Raw genomic sequence first — 17,110 nt, 5'->3', positions numbered from 1 at the left:
TGGCCTGTTGCCTCTCTCCCATCTTTTTCTTCCACTCGGTCTCCTGGTCTCTCTTCCCATTAGACAGAGGTGGAATCTTGAAGCAGGTCACCCTACCCTCTGCCCAATAAAACCCATGAAAGTGATCTTTAAAACCCATCTCCCCTGGGCTGTTCAGGACCTGCCGCTCACTTTCTGCTTCCACGTAGTCCTTCCCTGAGTGGAGAATTTCTTTTGGCATCCTTCCCCATATTTGACCCCCAAGTCGCCCTTCTCAATTTATTGAATATAAATTATGCTCTCAGAGACAAATAATTCTTCCTTTCTTGCCCCTTATGATCTATTGCCCTCAGATAAAAATGCAGGACACTCTCTTAACGGGATCTTATGTATCCGAGTTCTCAGCTCTTTCAAGTTATTAGGAAGAGTTAATTAGCAAGTCCCTGTGTCTTTCAGGCTGGTTCACCAGTGCCAGGGGAATTTATGGATTATATCCCAGGGAGAAGTCAAGGATGACTCCAGCGTATTTGGCCTTGAAAAACAAAGTTGCTATTTACAATTGACATCCGCTGGAGCCTAATGAAGCATCGTCTTTGGGAGAAAAGCTGGAACTCTGGACACGACTATGCTCAATTCAAGAAGCAGCTACTGATGGCCTTGGAGCCATCACTGGGGACTGGAGATGCTGGGCAACACCAAGAGGAAGAAGATGTAGACCTCTTCCCAGAAGAATTTACGTTGAAGAAGGGAAAGCCCATCTCTTCAATCAGTACTGGTTGGTTGGAAGATGGTTGTACCTGAAACACGCTGAGAAGGAAAGCACAGTTGGAAGGACCTTCAAAAGTGAAAACTCTCTAAAATTGAACCCTGTCCAGTGGCTGAGTTAGGCTGCAAGTGTGCAATGTTTGGTTTGAACTCAGTACATTGGAAAGTATTTCCTTCTCTTCCTTTAAAACTTTTGTTTCTACTACCTAGTACTCACACACAAAGGGTAGAGCTTTTTCCAGTATTTTTACGAGGACATAGCTGGATGTAGGCCTTGCATGGTACAGGCCTTTGATGGTGATAAATTCCATGGGGTTTCTGTTTTGTTTTGTTTTGAGAATGTCAACCTTGTCAATAGACAAAGATAAAGAAGTCTGTGTATGGGAGCAGGAGGTTAAGAAATCTGAGACTTTATGCCAAGTTCACTGATTCCCTAATTCATTCCCTGATTCGAGTATTGGTTCTTTGCTCTAGTGGCTAGTAGACTACTGATTCATTCATTTATTTATTCAATAAACACCCATGGATTTCCTTATCTAAGTTCTTATCCAAGAAAATCAAGCTGAAAGTTATTCTTCCTTCTAGTTTCTCTTTTCTTGGTTTCCTTCCAAAGCAATTAAGGGGAGGTAGAGGGCAACAGGGGGAGGGATGTTGACTTTGGCTTCTCTGGGATGCCTACCCTTTGCAATGCCAGACCCCAGAGAAGGAGAGAGCCTTGAATGTGGAGAAAGATGGCAGCGTCTCCCTGGACTCTGACTTCCTCTCCTTTCCTTTATCCTCTTCTTCTCCAGTCCTCTTTGTCTTCCCTTGTTTCTTTGTTCCCAGAGGCTTTTGGCCTTGCTGGGATCAGCCACTCAGGGTACCTGTGGGGTACACAGCCCTGTTATCCTGCCTCCCCCTCCAGCGATCCAGGGAGTAGGCAGCATCTGGTGCTCCTGTCTCCTGAGAGCCTTTTTAATATTATTTCATTTCTTTTAACCTTTATTAAGACAAACATTGAGCTGAGAAGAGTCTATACTCCCACCAGAGACACTCTCCATTTTGATATTAAAAACAAAAGAAAACAAAACCTAAACTCTCCCAACCTGAGGCCCAGAGGGGAGAGAGAGAGAAGAGAAAAAGGGGGGAAAAAAAAAAGAAAAAAGTATCCTAGAGATATTTTTACCTTCAAAGATCCGTCACTCATTACTGCATATCACAGACATGTCTACAATCTCATCTTCTTACAGTTCTCCATGAAATAAGTGTAAATGGAAAATAATACCCATTTTGAAAGTTCAACAAAATGTCTTTATCCACCGAATGTAGCCCCATCTGTCTCATTTTCAGAAACAAAGCCTGATTTTAAATAGCAGCTCGCCACCCAGAGAAACACCGGCAGCTCTCTCCAGCTCGGCATGCCAGGGGCTGCTGCGGTACCCCCGTGTAATTGCCTGCCTCCTGGTCAACACAGGACGGACTTCTGGGGAGGCCAAACGCCTCAACTTCAGTGGGTTTCAGGGGTCCTTCCCTCTGAGGAGGGAGCAATGGTAGAATTCTGTAAACATTTAAAGCCGGTTCTCCCTCACCACCTGGGGAGAGAGTGACCTGGGTTACCAGTCCCCGCCAGTCCCCCAGCCCTCCCCGGACCACAGCACGCACACACTGTCACCCCAGCCGGCAAAGAGGAGGTAAGGAGAAGCTTCCTCCAGCACCTGATTTCCACTTCGATAAACAAATGATGTACCACAGTAGACTTGAAAGTGGAAAGGTGCTCAGAAGCACAAAGAGGGGGAAAAGCTCATAATGGAAGGATTTAACGCTCTTCACTAACCAGCTCTACGATGTCGAGCAAATACTTGAGACTCTCTTCGTTTCTTTTAAGCTCATCTCCTACAACTTAGATGTCTGACAGGGATTCCAATCAGTGTGTCCCAAACTCCTGCTCTTTCCCTTCCTCCATTTTCTCCACTTCAGTTAAAAGCAACTCTATCTGTCCAGTGGATCAAGCTAAAATGAAAGCAACCAAACCAACGTGACTCCGCCCCCGCATCTGATCTGACAACAAAACCTGTTGGTTCTACCTTCAAATACAGCCAGAATGAGATCCGTTCTCTCCACCGTCGTCCCCACATGCCTTGCTGTAGACCACTGGCATGTCTAGCTGCTTCTACCCTTGGCCTGATTCGACAGCAGGGTAGGGCGGGGAAATCACAGAATCGGCAGCCTACCTGTTTAGATTCCAAACCGGCTCAGTCATTGACTAGCTGTGTGGCCAGGTTCTTGATAACCTCTCCATGCTTTTGTCTTCTCATCTGTAAAATGGGAACCATGATAGACTACCTCATAGGGTTGTGATGAAGACTGACTGAGTTAAGATGCATAAATGAACTTAAAACAGTGCCAGGTGCATAAGAAGTACTACGTAAGTATTAGGATTAGAGTTAGGGTTATTACTGTTTATATTATTCTCAGCACAGCACCAAAATGATCCTGTTAAAATATAAATCAGACCCTATCCCTTTTCTGTTCAAAACCTTCCAGTACCTCCTTCAGGATAAAATCCAAAGTCCTTTCCTCCAAGGTTGTGTGAGTGTTGATGGCCTGTACCTCTTCTGTTGGTACTCTGTTCCAGCCACTTGGAGCCTTCATTTCTTGGCACACACTGGGTCATTCCCACCTCAGGATCTTTCCACTTGCTGTTGCCTCCAAGGGGAGTACTCTTTCCATGAGAGTTATGTGACTTTTCTCCCTCCCTCCATTCAAAGATCTCCCTCCTCGTGAGGTCATCTCTGACTACTCTTTTTAAAATTAAATCCGAATGCTCTCCATTCCTTTTTTTTCCACTTTATTTTTCTCCCTAGCACATATCACTACTTAATATACTATGTATTGTACTTATTTATCTGGTTTACTATCTGTCTCTTTCCATTAGACTGTAAGCCCCATGAGTGTAGGATTTTTTCATCTGTTTGTTCACTGATATGTTCCCAACTCTAAAATAGTGCCTGGTGCAAAATGGACACTCAATAAATATTTGTTCAACGGATGAATATAAATACAGTTAAACCTGACAGTCTTGAAGATCTCCCCTTTTACGTTAACATTCTCCAATCATACAACGTATCTTCTTACCTGTGGAGCAGAGATTTTTGCAGTTATACCACCTAAAAGAGGTTAAATGACTTTTTAAGAACCACGGGAACACTGAGGGAGAGCCAGTTCTGGAACCCAGACCTTGTGACACTGACTTCATCTCTCTTCCCTCCCCTCTGAGCCTCCTGCTAACATTGAATTTTCCTAGACACATTTGTTAAATGGATGGATAGATGGATGGATAGATGGATGGGTGCATGCATGCATAAACATATCCCCCTTCTCTTTGGGAGGCAGGCAAAAGATGGTAAAACAAGCCTGAGGAGAAGGCTGGAGCTTTCTTTGACAGGATGAGGCTGACACAGAGCCCAGCCAGGAAGGAAGGGTCCATCAGTGCTTATGCCTGGCCATGAATCATCCCTGGTGATTCAGGAGCTGGAAGTCCTGTCAGGGAAACCTCAGATGGAATTGATGTATCAAGGTGTCACTGTTGTTTATCAGAAGTGACACTGTGCGAGATTGACAGGTAGTCACTGGGCAAACAGGCAGATCACAGGCTCATAGAGGTGCCTGGCAGCCCCTGTTGCTTAGGAGACTCAAGTCTAGGCTCTGGAGGGGCCTCCACAGAACTTGGCCAGCAACGTGACAGGTGGGCAGGAAGAGTGTTGCGGTGAAATAGTAGTGACCCAACATGGGTCCCTGTCCCAAGGACCTCATGGGTCACCTAGGTCGGGAATATTCTTTTTTTTTGTCAGCGTTATTTCTTTTTCCTTTTTTTTTTTCTTTTGAGAGAGCTCACCACCCCACATCAGCCTTTAAGAGGTCCACATGAAAGGGGCCTCTAAGCTGTACAGAGTATAGGTTGGACAGAACCCAGCCTGCCGTTGGGCCAAGGATGTGGGACCATTACATCTTCTCAGATCTGCAGCAACCTGCTCTCCACCTCGTTTCAACATGAGAACGATAGCTAATGGTTACTGAATACTTATTCCGTAGTATGCCCTTAACGCACCTTATTTTACCTTCACAACAGCCAGATGTGGTAGCCATTCTATTCCTCATATTATAGTTGAAGAAATGAGACTCTAAACGTTAAATTCATTGTTTGGACCGTAGGGCTAGACAGTGGATGAACGAGAATCGCAATCCAGGTATGTTTAACTCACTGCCTCATTCTTAACCCGTCAGCATCACTCCACAGACCGTCAGAACCGGGCTCTTATCCCACCCCTCAGCCAGGTCCTCAGGGCCATCACCGTTGGGCTCTTCTCCATGACTTTCCATTCTTCCAACACAGATGCTCTGCTTAAGCCACACTCAATTTCCTTCCAACTCCCATTCTTGCGAGTTTCTCAAAGGTCTTGTTGTCTTTGTACCTCAGAGCTGAGCGTAGTGCCTGGCTCATAGTCGGGGTTAAATAAACGTTGTTGAATAAATGAATGACTTGTTTAGACCCCATCTTGTGCCTTGTAGCTGCCAAATTCATCTCCACGGCTAGTGTCGAGTCAACATCTCTCCCTACCTCCAAAGCCTAATTTAAGACTTGATATTTTTCTGTTGGTTTTGAGTGGAACTTGGTGCAAAATTTAAAGAGTATATTATAGTATATGTCAAAATTTGACAAAGTATAATAAACACCTTAGAAATACATTAATCCTTGATTCAGTAATTTTATTTCTAGGAATTTATCCTAAAGAAAAAAAAATCACACATGTACATGAAGAGGTAGGTGCCAGGATGTTCACTGCTGCATTGGTTAAGATGGCACAAAATTGGAAATGCCTGGAATGCCCAATAATAGAGGACTCATTAAAAAATATTACACATTCTCTTTTACATTCATACAATAGAATACTTAGTAGTCATTAAAAATAATGAAGATATATATATATCTATTGACATAGGAAATTAAGTGGAAAAAGTAGGTTATAAAATAGTACACCCAGAATAATTTGATTTTTATTAAAATTGTATGAATATAAATATATGCATCAAAAAATGTCTAGGGCTTCCCTGGTGGCGCAGTGGTTGAGAGTCCACCTGCCGATGCAGGGGACACGGGTTCGTGCCCCAATCCGGGAAGATCCCACATGCCGCGGAGCGGCTGGGCCCGTGAGCCATGGCCGCTGAGCCTGCGTGTCCGGAGCCTGTGCTCCGCAACGGGAGAGGCCACAGCAGTGAGAGGCCCATGTACCGCAAAAAAAAAAAAAAAAGTGTCTAGAAAAGCATATATCAACCTGTAGATGATGGTTATCTTCAGGTAAGGATTATGGGTGATTTTTTTTCTCCTTTTTACGTATTCATTTTCTAACTTTCTGCAAAGCACATGTTTATAAAGAAAGGTAAATGGACATTCTCTAAGAAAGATTCCCTGATTACTCTTACCTCCCTTAATCCTTCCCAAGTCTGATGGCCCCACTGCCTGGTGCTGTTTAGCACATGTGCTGCATTGGGTTGATTGTAAGGGTCTAGCATTGTTCCCATAGGTGATGATTTTCATTCCCCTTATAAGCTCTTAGAAGGCTGGAGTCCCCTCTTCAATCTATTGTTGTTGTGTTTTAACTGCAGAATTTGACATAGTATATGGGAGCACATAAAGTTTTTCTCTTTCCCACTGTTTATTCCTATGAGGTAGAAAATGAAGAGTGGAATTCCCTGAGTCCATGGGAAGGAATGGGGATGAAGCCATTTCCCCAGGGCTGGGCAAAGGTCCAAATTTGCCCACGACACAAAAGGTGATAAATAATACAGCGACCTCTGAGGTCAGGGCCCTGGCCTCCTCAGGCAGCCACACCGACCTGCATAATGGGCCATGGGCAGTGATGACTCATGCAGGTGCTGGTTGGGTTCCTGCCAGACTGGCCTGAAGAGGCTCCACAGCTGGAACTAGACAGGCCTGAAAATATGGCTCCCCAGGGATGGCCAGGGCCATGCTCTGGGGAACTGGGCCAGCCAGGGACACGGAGGGGCTTCTGAGAATCGGAGCTGGAGACACATGGCTGCCTTGGCCTTCTTCTGTCTGTGCAGCTGGAGCCCCAGGGTGAAATCTACACCCATTACCCAACCATACAGAGCGAAAAGAAATGAGTTTAAAGCGCCAGAAGGAGGAGTTAAATAATAATCATGTAGTGAGTGGTTTGGGTAGCAACTGTTGTGATAAAATCACCTCCCGTTCGTACAGAGCTTGACTGTGCACAAAATGCTTTCACATATATTGTCCTGTTTGACCCTCACAACAGCCCTGTGAAATAGTCAGTCTTCACCCAGATTTTCCATCTCCTGACTTCACTCTGCTAAAAGAAGGTCTACCTGAGTGGGAGAGAAGATGACACAGCTCAGTGATAAAGGAATTTCATGGGTGTGTTTCAAGAACAGAGGTCTCCTTCCTATGGATGAATTTTAGAGAGAGAATCTGGCTGGGGGCGGGGGTGGGGGGAACGAAATGACCCCTGATGGCCCCAAGTTCGTGCCAGGATAGCTGGGTGGGCTGGAAGGCCATAGCCATGAACATAGGAATGTGGTGTTCATGCCTTCAAACACATGCCTCGTAGCCCAGTGAGGACAGAGACTTGCTCCTTTTTTAGACACCAGTGGACGAGGATGTCAGGGTCAACCATGGAATTCTCTGCCCAGGCTTCAGACAAGACCCTGTGGTGCGGTGTGTGAGCTCATGTGGGTAACAAGCAGGGACAGGTGAGGAACTAGAGTTGGGGGAGAGGCAGACTGGTCCTTGAGAAAGGTCTGAAAAGTAGAAAGAAAATTGTCTCTGAGTTTGTCCTGTGAGCTCTGCCGGGGGTGGCAGGAGACTCAGTTGGGGAAAGCCAGCCAGGAAGACCACGGCTCTGCCCCCATTCCACAAACAGAGCAGATACATTCCAGAGTCCATCTCACTGTCAGAAAGGACTCCAACAGCAAAGGGCTGAATGGATTTGCCCTGCCTACTCTTAGAGGTGTAGTCATTCTTTCATTTCCTTCTGAGTCTCTCAGCCATCAAGTTGGTGCCCTTACCCCCTCAGAATTACTCTCCGATGTGGCTCTGTGGGCCTCTCCTCTTGGGTTTTGTGAGCCTCAGGGATGCAGCCCAGTCACTCCTAAGCTCTGGTCTGCATTGTCTTTGCCTCAGGGATGAGGAAGAATGGTGCCCTCTGTGCTCAGTGTGACTTTACTTCAAGGGACTTGTATTGTTGGGGTCCAGTCAGGAAGATGGAAACCACACCAGGCATTTCAACAGAAATGATTTGACACAGGGGATTGGTTCAACAGAAGCAGGCACTTATTACCTAGGTCTGGGTGAGCAAAGAGAAGAGCTTGGGGCTGTCAGAACTTAGAAGCTCCCAGGAGGGACCCTGTACCACTGGGATCTAGACCTTAAAGGGGTGGGGGGGCTGCTGATGCACCTGGAGCTTGAAGGAGGGGCCCCAGGGCTCAGTGTGACCCACTGCTGCCAGTGACTCAAGTTTAGGGAAGGGGATCTGCAGAGCTGGGACTCTGTCTGCCAAAGGAGAACTGCCTGGCTGGTGCTGGGATCTCGAGGGGATGCAGTGAGCCTGGTACTGGATGAGCCTGGAAACAACTGCTGCCTCTGGGCAAAGGGCTCCTATGCTGGGGCAGAGGCAGCAAGTGAAGAGGAAGGAGCAAATCCTGTCTCCAGGCCTCGAGCTTTCCAGTCTCCCTCTAGCTCTCCCTATTGACAGAACCAAAGAGGAGCCAGGGGGCTGAGGAGAAATGCAATGTGCAGAGTCCCAGCCCAGCATCACAAAGCAAAACACAGAAAGAGGGGTTTGCAGCTTCCTAATCAGCATGGAACCTTAGTTCTAGAAGAAGTATTAATGGCGGGGGGGGACATTTTCCAGATGGACGTAAGAAACTTCAGAAGGTCGCTGGACTCTCTTATAGCCCATGTTCTTGGCCAGATCCTTGAATCACCACGTCTGATCCCCCACTTCTTTACTTTCTACGATGTGTCCTAGGTCTTTTACACATTGCATTTAAAAAAAATGTGAGGTGGGCAAGTCTCCATCTTATCCCCTTTGGGATCATCTTGATCCTTTGACCCTTGCCCCAGACTGAACAAGGCCCACTTCCAAGTCACAGGAAAAATAGAGCTTCAAGTGTCAAACAGTAATAGCAAGATATTATCAGTGTAGGCCTGTGATTGTGTCGTATAAAAAATAAAACACATACCAGTTAATCAAAGCACTACAGACACTTTTAAGTAATCCCAGTTTGGTTTTGCATAACTCCATATACCGCCGGCAGCGCTCTTGTCTACCACCAGAGACCATAATATACATCAAAAATTCTCCTTTAAATTTATTTTCAGTAAAGATTGGTCTTTTGAACTGTGGCAGTGGAGGCTTAAGGGTACAAAATCTCTCTCGCCTTTTTCTCTTTCATTTTCTAGCTCCCCTGTCTTTCTCTTTGGTGGGGCGTCGACTCTGACGCGGGGGAGGAGAGCAGCAGTGGGTTCCACACATCTTGTCGAACCTTCTGTCCTTTGCATGGATCAGTTCCTCTCATCTGCCACTTGATTAAGACATTAAAGCAGGAAGGTGAAGGAAGGTTGAGTTGCAGCAAGAGGGAGTGGGAACAATTCCCTTCCATTTGCCTTGGAGAAAGGCTCCAATTGCTGGGCCTAAGATGGTACTGGGCTATCCCAGCTGTGATGGTGCAGCCTTGGTGCTTTCTCAGAACCCCAGATTTTGTGGAATGCACAACACTGGGTACCTAGGGGTACTGATGACACCCCCATACCAATGCTGAACCCTGCCTTGCTGCCCTCACCAATGGGACAGCAAATAGGACAGCCTTCCCAACTCACAGTGACTGTGGCCAGTCTCTTGGTTATGGGAGTACATTTTAGCGGCCAAAGCTAGTCCTAGTTTGAATCAATCAGAATTAATTACTTGATAGCTGTTTGGCCTGATGTCAGTTTTAGGTTTGAGTTTTATTATGGTAAAATATACCTAACATAACATTTACCGTCTTAAGTGTACAGTTCAGGGGCATCAAGTCCATTCACCCTCTTGTGCTACCATATCCATCTTCAGAACATTTTATATTCCCAAACTAAAACTCTATACCTTTACAGAAATAACTCCCCCTCCCCCCCACCCAGCCCCTAGCCACCGCCATTCTCCTTTCTGTCTCTGTGAATTTCACTACCCTTCGTACCCCATGTAAGTGAGATCTGAAATACTGTATTTCTCTTTTGTGACTGGCTTAATTCTCTTAGCACAATGTCTTCAAGGTTCATCCATGTTGTAGGTTGTGTCCCTAAGGTCAGTTTTTCTTCTGAATAAACCAAGAGTTGCCAGCTCATACACTCTGCTTCCTTGCCCTGCCTCAAATGAAGAGTTGGTTAAGGGAAACATATAGGAGAATATATCCACAGCTGCTTAGAGCCAGAGGGGTCTTAAATATCACCTGGCTCTACCTCCTGGCATTAGAGGACACCCTCACTTCCACCTCTGAGTGGAAGGGTGGGCTGATAAGAGTATCTCTTAAAATAATTTACCTTTTTTCCTGAGATGTTGATATCTATTATCTCACTTGATCATAACAACAAGTCTAAGGTAAGTCCAGACAGGTCTTATTTTCCCCATTTTACTGAGGGTGACATCAACGCCAAGAGGGTAGAGATGAATTTGCTCCTGACCCCTTGCGTGGTGGCTCTTGTTTCCGGTCTCCATCCTCTCCACAATACCATGCAGCCTCCACGCTAACCCAGGTGTGCATACCTGGTTGTATTTCATTCTTTACCCAAGTATCACTTACCTCTCTCCTATCTTCTTGGAGTTAGTGCCTCAGAGCCCCAAGTCAGCTATTTGAATCTCTTAGATTATGTCCCGGAAAAGGAAAGGAGCTAGATAGTCACTGTCAGATATGAGCTGGGATGAAGATGGGACCTCAGAGCAAAAGAACCAATGCACTTGCAAAGATTCCACGGCTTCATCAAGGCCACCGTCTTGTGAGTCAGGAGATTCTTTCTTAGAATCTGACCTAAGTCCCTCCCACAATCGTAATAATTTTCTTCCCTCTTGTCCTGAGCTCACTGAGAACAGAGGGGCTGCTACTGTCATTTATGTTGCAAGAGACAAATTTCTCCCTCAGCCTCTTTTGCCCTTGGCCGAGTCTCTCAAACCTGAGCTTCCGTGGGGAAGAGAGGAATACACCGGCAGGGATTTTCCTCATCACCGATCCTGGCAGCTGAGGCTGGGGTGTGAGTGCTTTGGGTGCCATGAGAGTCATCCCAAGGGCTTTCTCCCCAGGGTCTCCCAAGTGTTGGGTGAAATTTAAGAAGCACAAGCTGCCTTCCATCTGCCGGCTCCAGGGGTCAGGGGCCCCCAGATGGTGCAGGACAGGGGACAAAGGGCAAGGAGGAGCCTGTCGACTGGAACATCAGAAGAGGATAAATAAGCACTGTCCTGTTGGCTGCCCAGGTCTTTCTTTTGATCTTCTGAAAGCAATACAACTCTCCAGTAAATACTGCACCCTTCTATAAATAAGCACCAGCCTTTGACCGTCTGTTCAGCCAGCTCCCTGGATTCCTAAGAATGAAAACACAGGTACATGCCCTAAGAAGCTGCTGCGGCTGGGATGGGAACCATAAAGGACAACCCACGGAGAAGGTGGCAAGACAGCGGGGCCAAATGGCGGCATGGAAAAGGGGGTAAAGACTACGGAACCTACTTCTCCGGGGATAGGGAGGCATAGAAGTGCTGGCTCCCAAGCGGTCTAGGTGGGAACAGAAGAAACAATCTTAGCTGGGCTTGAGCAGCCAACAGACCCTGGAATCGCAGGGCGGAGCCTCTGGAGTTTTCTTTTCAGCCTCTCCAGCTGCACGATCCTGAAAAGCCGGCACTTATGTGAAGCATGTCCCAACTCAGACGCTGAGTCACGCCAGCTTATTTTAAGGCCTGACCTCTTCCTGGGAAGGGAAACCGGCCTGGAAAGCCACGTGCTGGAAGGCGACCATGGCCTCAGGCCAAGGGAAACAGAGGCCCCTGCAGCTCCCTGACAGCCTCCTCTCCAGAAGCCCAGTGCCAGCAGAGGCGGCAACAGCTGGTGGCACTCACCGCCCACCCCCACCCTCCGCGGGGCAGTGATAGTGGGACTTGCAGTGCCCGCAGCTCTCGGGCCCATCGAGAGCCCACTGAAGGCTGGGGGATGGGGCAGCAGGGCAGGGAGAAGAAGCCCTGTTTTTCCCTTCCTGGGGACTCTCGCCTTGTTTTTAAGTCCACACCAAATTGTCCTGAGAGGTCACTGCAGTCCTTTGGGGATAAATGGACAGAGGGAGTCTGAAATCTCATGCTCACTCAGCCCAATGTATTTAAGTCTTTTCATAATTCATAGCCCCATTTCCATATGCAGGCCCACTTAAGGAGAGATCTCAGGGAAACCTCAAAGCTGTTCTGATTGCACGGGCTCATCCAGCATCTTCCTAAAAGGTTCTCGCCTCGCCTCTCAGAATTGACGGCATCAATGCTTATGAAGGAAAACTAACAGCTCCAGCTGGCGGTCACTGAAAAGTCACTTAATATTTCTCAGTGCAAGGAGCTACACTTAATGGGACACAATGTTTTTTCCCTAAGCAGTTGGAAAAAACCCTTGACATCCTATTAATAATGTCAAGTTTTATTGGCTCTCTCATTTGACATGATATTAAACTTTTCAGACTCTATCTCGACTGAGGTACAAGGTTGTTAAAGTGCAGACGGACTGGAGCATTACAAAACGTGGCGTGGAAGCAATGCCTGTCCAGGTGAGTGTAGAGAGATGGGAAGGGGCGAGAGGTGGGGCTCAAGAGACAAATCCTACTTGTGGAAGACTTCTGAGGACCCCACTCCCTTCCCTGCACTGTCTTTTTCTAACACCGATGGGGCTTCAAAACTCCATGGCATCGGGCCACTCACTGTCCTCTGCAAGTCTACTTCCCTGCATAGAATGAAGTGAAAACAACAAAGTCAAGACAAATGACAGAGTCTGTGGAAGTCCAAGCACAGTTTCGCTCCATAGCACTTCCTTGGGACAGGAAGTGTCTGGCTTTCTAATAAAAATAATGCACAATAATACTATCTATTGTTACTAGTGCCCACACAGGGCTGACTCCGTTCTAAGTGCGTTGCCGTATTAACCCCTCTTGGCTCCTTACGAAAACTGCATGAGTTAGTTGCTATTGTTGTCCCCATGGTCCCCATTTTGAAGATACAAAACTGAAAGAAAGATGTGCCCAAATCCCAGGGCTAGTAAGTAATACACCTGGGAATCCGCTCCAAGCAGAACGTAGCGTGACACCAACGGCTTACCATTCTTTGATGCGATGGGACCCACTTTGGAAATGCAGTGTCACATCTGCAGAGATTAGGGACCCCAGCCCGGCCCTTAGATGTCTCCCCCGCCCCGGCATCCCTCCTCTTCTCACCATTTTACTGTGGGGACCTGATGTAAAAACAAGCAGGAGGTTTCTAGCTGACAGGCATTGACTTTGCCTGTCAGGCGCAAAACCATAAACAACACATTTTAAGCAAAGAACACCCCAGCAACCCAATAATGCATGTCTAAAGCCATTTTGATGTTGGAGGGATACAGTAATACTTTTATGCTTTGTTTAAAGAAATTGTTTCCAGCATATTTGTAGTGAAATCACTCCAAAGAGTTTATTTTGGGTGATTGATTTATAGGAATCCGGCTCACACGCCAGAGGATGACACTTAAATCATATCTTCTTTTCATTTATAATAAGGAACAAAATGATCATATTTTGACAAGTCTGATCATTTTGGGGGTTGAGCAGGTTCCCTCGGTGGGCTCAGTCTATAGCTTGAGGAACTGAGAGAATATTATTACGTCTCATTAAAATCAGCTGCAGCTGCTTCAGCTGGCTGCCCTGGGAAAACAAAGTGATGGACACTTTATCCTGGAGTGGGCTACCTAATGATTGTTAAGAACGGGACAACTGGAAATATCTTGAGTTGCGATTGTCAAACCCAGCTGCCTTGGGTTTGAATTTACAGCAGCAGTCCCTTAAAGAAGACCCTCTCTGTCCCCCACAAAGAGGTGACTTGCCAATTCACAGGTCTTTCTGTGCCCCCCTCCCCCCGCCCATCCCCCCTTGATGCTGCTGCAGGCTCTGATCTCCTGACCCTCTGACCCACAGAGGCCTCACTGCATTCCCAGGCCTAGTGGGAATTTTAATGGCCAGCCATGGCGGTGGTGAGGGGGACCTTTGCTGCTTTGGTGCCTGCCTTCTCACTAGATCCAACAAGCCGGGTTGTAGCCCTTGTTTGTTTCCAGCTTTACAGCTGGAATAGATGCTGCTTGCATCCCATCCCCAACTCCACGCTGCCACTCCTGTATTTGTACACAGCTCCTTGGCTGGGCTTTGGGTCCCGCCGAGTCCTGCCCTGCCTGGGAGGGTCTACTTTCTCCTCTGCTTCCCCTGCAAACTGTGGCAGCCGACCTCTTCTGGTCTCTCTCTCCAGCAGGGGCCCGGCCCTCCACCCCTCCCACTTCTTGGGAAGATGAGAGTTCAGTCTGTGACAACCACCGCACAGTGAGAAGACCAGGAACGTTCTCCTGGAACAAAACCTCCCCAAGTTCTCGGGGGCCGTGGAGGTCTGTGTAAGAGGAGTCCAGTGAAAGATCTTCCTTCTCTCATCTCCCTCTTTCATCTTCCCTAATCCCCTCCCCTCAACGTATCTTTCTTTTTCTCTCTGCCCCCAGCCCCCCTCCTCTTTCTATTCACCATCAAGAACAGCCAATTTAGCGGGCGGCCGTATGGCTCCAGCAAAGTCCCTGGGATCAGTGGCTGTAGGGAATGGCGGAGCCAGAAGGGAAAATCAAAGATGAAGTGAGCATTTGGATCTTCCTGAAACGGACTACTCTTCTGCTGCATGGTTGCGGGAGATTAGGGGATGGGGTCTGTTCTTCCTTCCCCCCTGAATCTGATCCACCGCTTTCTCTCCTATGAGGACCTGTAACATGGCCAGTTAGACACCGGTTTCAGCTGTCAAAAAGTTTTCCACCCGCAGCCGTGCTGGGGCTTTGAAGGTGATGTCGGGGTGGTGGACAGGAGGGGGTGAGGAAAAGCCATTTCTAGGACAGACAGAGCTCAAGGTCCAAGACCGGAAGATGTATAGGTGGACATGAGCGGGTGTTTATTCCAAACAGGAGGGGCTCAAATGGCAGCAAGAGGGATGGAGCTAAGACGTAAAGAGGAACATGGGTTTTGAAAGTAAGCCAGGATGCCTTTAATAATTGCTATAAGAAGTACATTCTATTCTGTAGTATATTTACTGTTCTAAGAACTTTCTTTTACAATCTCATTTAATCCCTCCAACGACCCTACAAAAGAGGTATGCCCGTTAGATTTCCATTTTACAGCTGAGAAAGCTGAGGGTCCGATAAGATAAATAACTTTATCCAAGGCTAGCAGCTAGAAAGGAACAGAGTCAGAATTTAGACCCAGGCAATCTGATGCCAGAGCCTGGGCTCCTAACTGCTGCCTTCCAGCTGCCTCCCTGGACAGAGTAGGGAAATGTTGGAGATGGTTCTTCCTGGCCAGGTGGGATACACACCTGGAAGACCAAGAGGTGGGTGAGCGGACTTGGTGGCCTTGTGAGTCTCTGAAGAGTGTGGGATTCTCAGTGACTGTGAGCTTGGCCTTCTCACTGATGCGGCTCCCTCCCTCTCTGCCCTTCCCACGCAGTTTCTCCAAGCTCCATCCATCCCACGAGCTGGGGGGAGGGCTGAAGTGAGAAGGAGAGGTCCTCTTGAGGCTGGGTCCAGCCCTGGATGCCTCTGCCCGCATCTGCTTTGCTCGGGGTGCAGTTGCCTGACTCACATCTGTTACGTTGGGTCACCAGCTGCCAACTGCGGCCAAGGGGTCAGTCACCCTTTCCATCCATCCTCCATCCTGATCTGACTTATCTCGCACAAGGGGTGCCCCTTGTCTCCTCCTCAGCTTAGTGGGTTTTTTAATCTCGCCCAGGAGTCCTTGTCAGTTTCAAGAGTCCCCCTCTGACCTTTTAATAAACATTTCCTGTGTTATCAGAATATTTCCTAATTCATTCCCTTCTGTCCCTGAAAATCGAAATCCTATTTAATGTCCTTCATTTTCATTTATAAAGACAGATACAAAATAATTATTTCCTATCTCTGTGGTTTCCTTATCTCTTGTCCTAATAATGCCTTCGGCAGACGAACATTTCCCGTCAGTTGAAACAGTGTGTTTGTTTTTTGTTCTCTAAAGAAGAAAAATAAAATGCTTTATTGGGCTTTGTCTCATCTATCTCTTCCCTTTCAGGCTTTCTTGGCCCCCTTCCTCTCTTCCTCTCTGTCTCTCCCTGGGTACCTCTCTCTCCTTCTCCAAGTCCCCTCTCCTGCTGCCCAGGCCCTCGCCCAGCCATGCCCGGCTCCCCTCATTTTCCTGTTAGTGCTGCAGTCTCTCTGCAGCCTCACATCTGAATTTCATCAGCCCCCGAGCCTGCCTGTAAGCTCAAGTCCCCCAGCTAGTAAAATTGGTTTGGATGAGCAGACGCAGTTTCAAAAAGAAACATTCTTTGGTTTCCTCTCATGAAAACTAGTGAGCAGAGAATTCACGGTTCTCTTCTCTGGGCGTCTCTTTGAAGTTTTTGATTGAAAGGAGAAGGGATGAAAAGGGATGGGGTGGCGGGGGATAGTGGTGGGCATAAGGATTCCAGATTTAAGCAGCAACTCTGAAGCTGGGGACCCAGACTTCCAGCAACCCTCTCTGTTCCCTGCCATTTGGGTTGGGGCAACACTGTTATTTTTGGCCATTCTGTATTTGATCCAGTCTTTCCCCCTCCTGTCTTTTATTTTGGGATAAAATTCAATACACAATTTAAGTCTGGGGTTTGGGAGAAAGTCGTCAATGGAAGCAGACTGATTTTACGGGGATTGGTCATGTTCTTGGAAGAGTTGTTCAAACCCAAGTCGTGCTGGCCGAGCGACTTCCATATATTAGCTCCAAAAGTGATCACATGTACTGTCACAGCCATTCTGTAACTAGGTGCCTTTATTACCCTATTTTACCCACGAGGAAACTGAGGCTCAGAGAGCGAAGTAACCTGCTCCCGGCACTCGGCCAGCAATGGTACAGCCGGGCTCAGAACCCAGGTCTGCCCGACTCCATGGCCTGTCCTCCCAACTCCGGTATCTTCTTTCTTCATGCCCTCTGTCCTCGAACACCCAGGCCTTCAAGAGTAAAACAATGCTGTCGCTCTTCCAGCTTTAAAGTCTTTGTCAAGGCCAAGAAGGAACTCAGAAG

The sequence above is a fragment of the Aethalodelphis obliquidens genome, unplaced genomic scaffold (genome assembly GCF_003676395.1).
Source record: "Aethalodelphis obliquidens isolate GAN/ISIS:26980383/991018 unplaced genomic scaffold, ASM367639v1 scaffold46, whole genome shotgun sequence".
Lineage (NCBI taxonomy): Eukaryota > Metazoa > Chordata > Mammalia > Artiodactyla > Delphinidae > Aethalodelphis > Aethalodelphis obliquidens.
Note: the sequence above shows the minus strand (reverse complement) of the source record.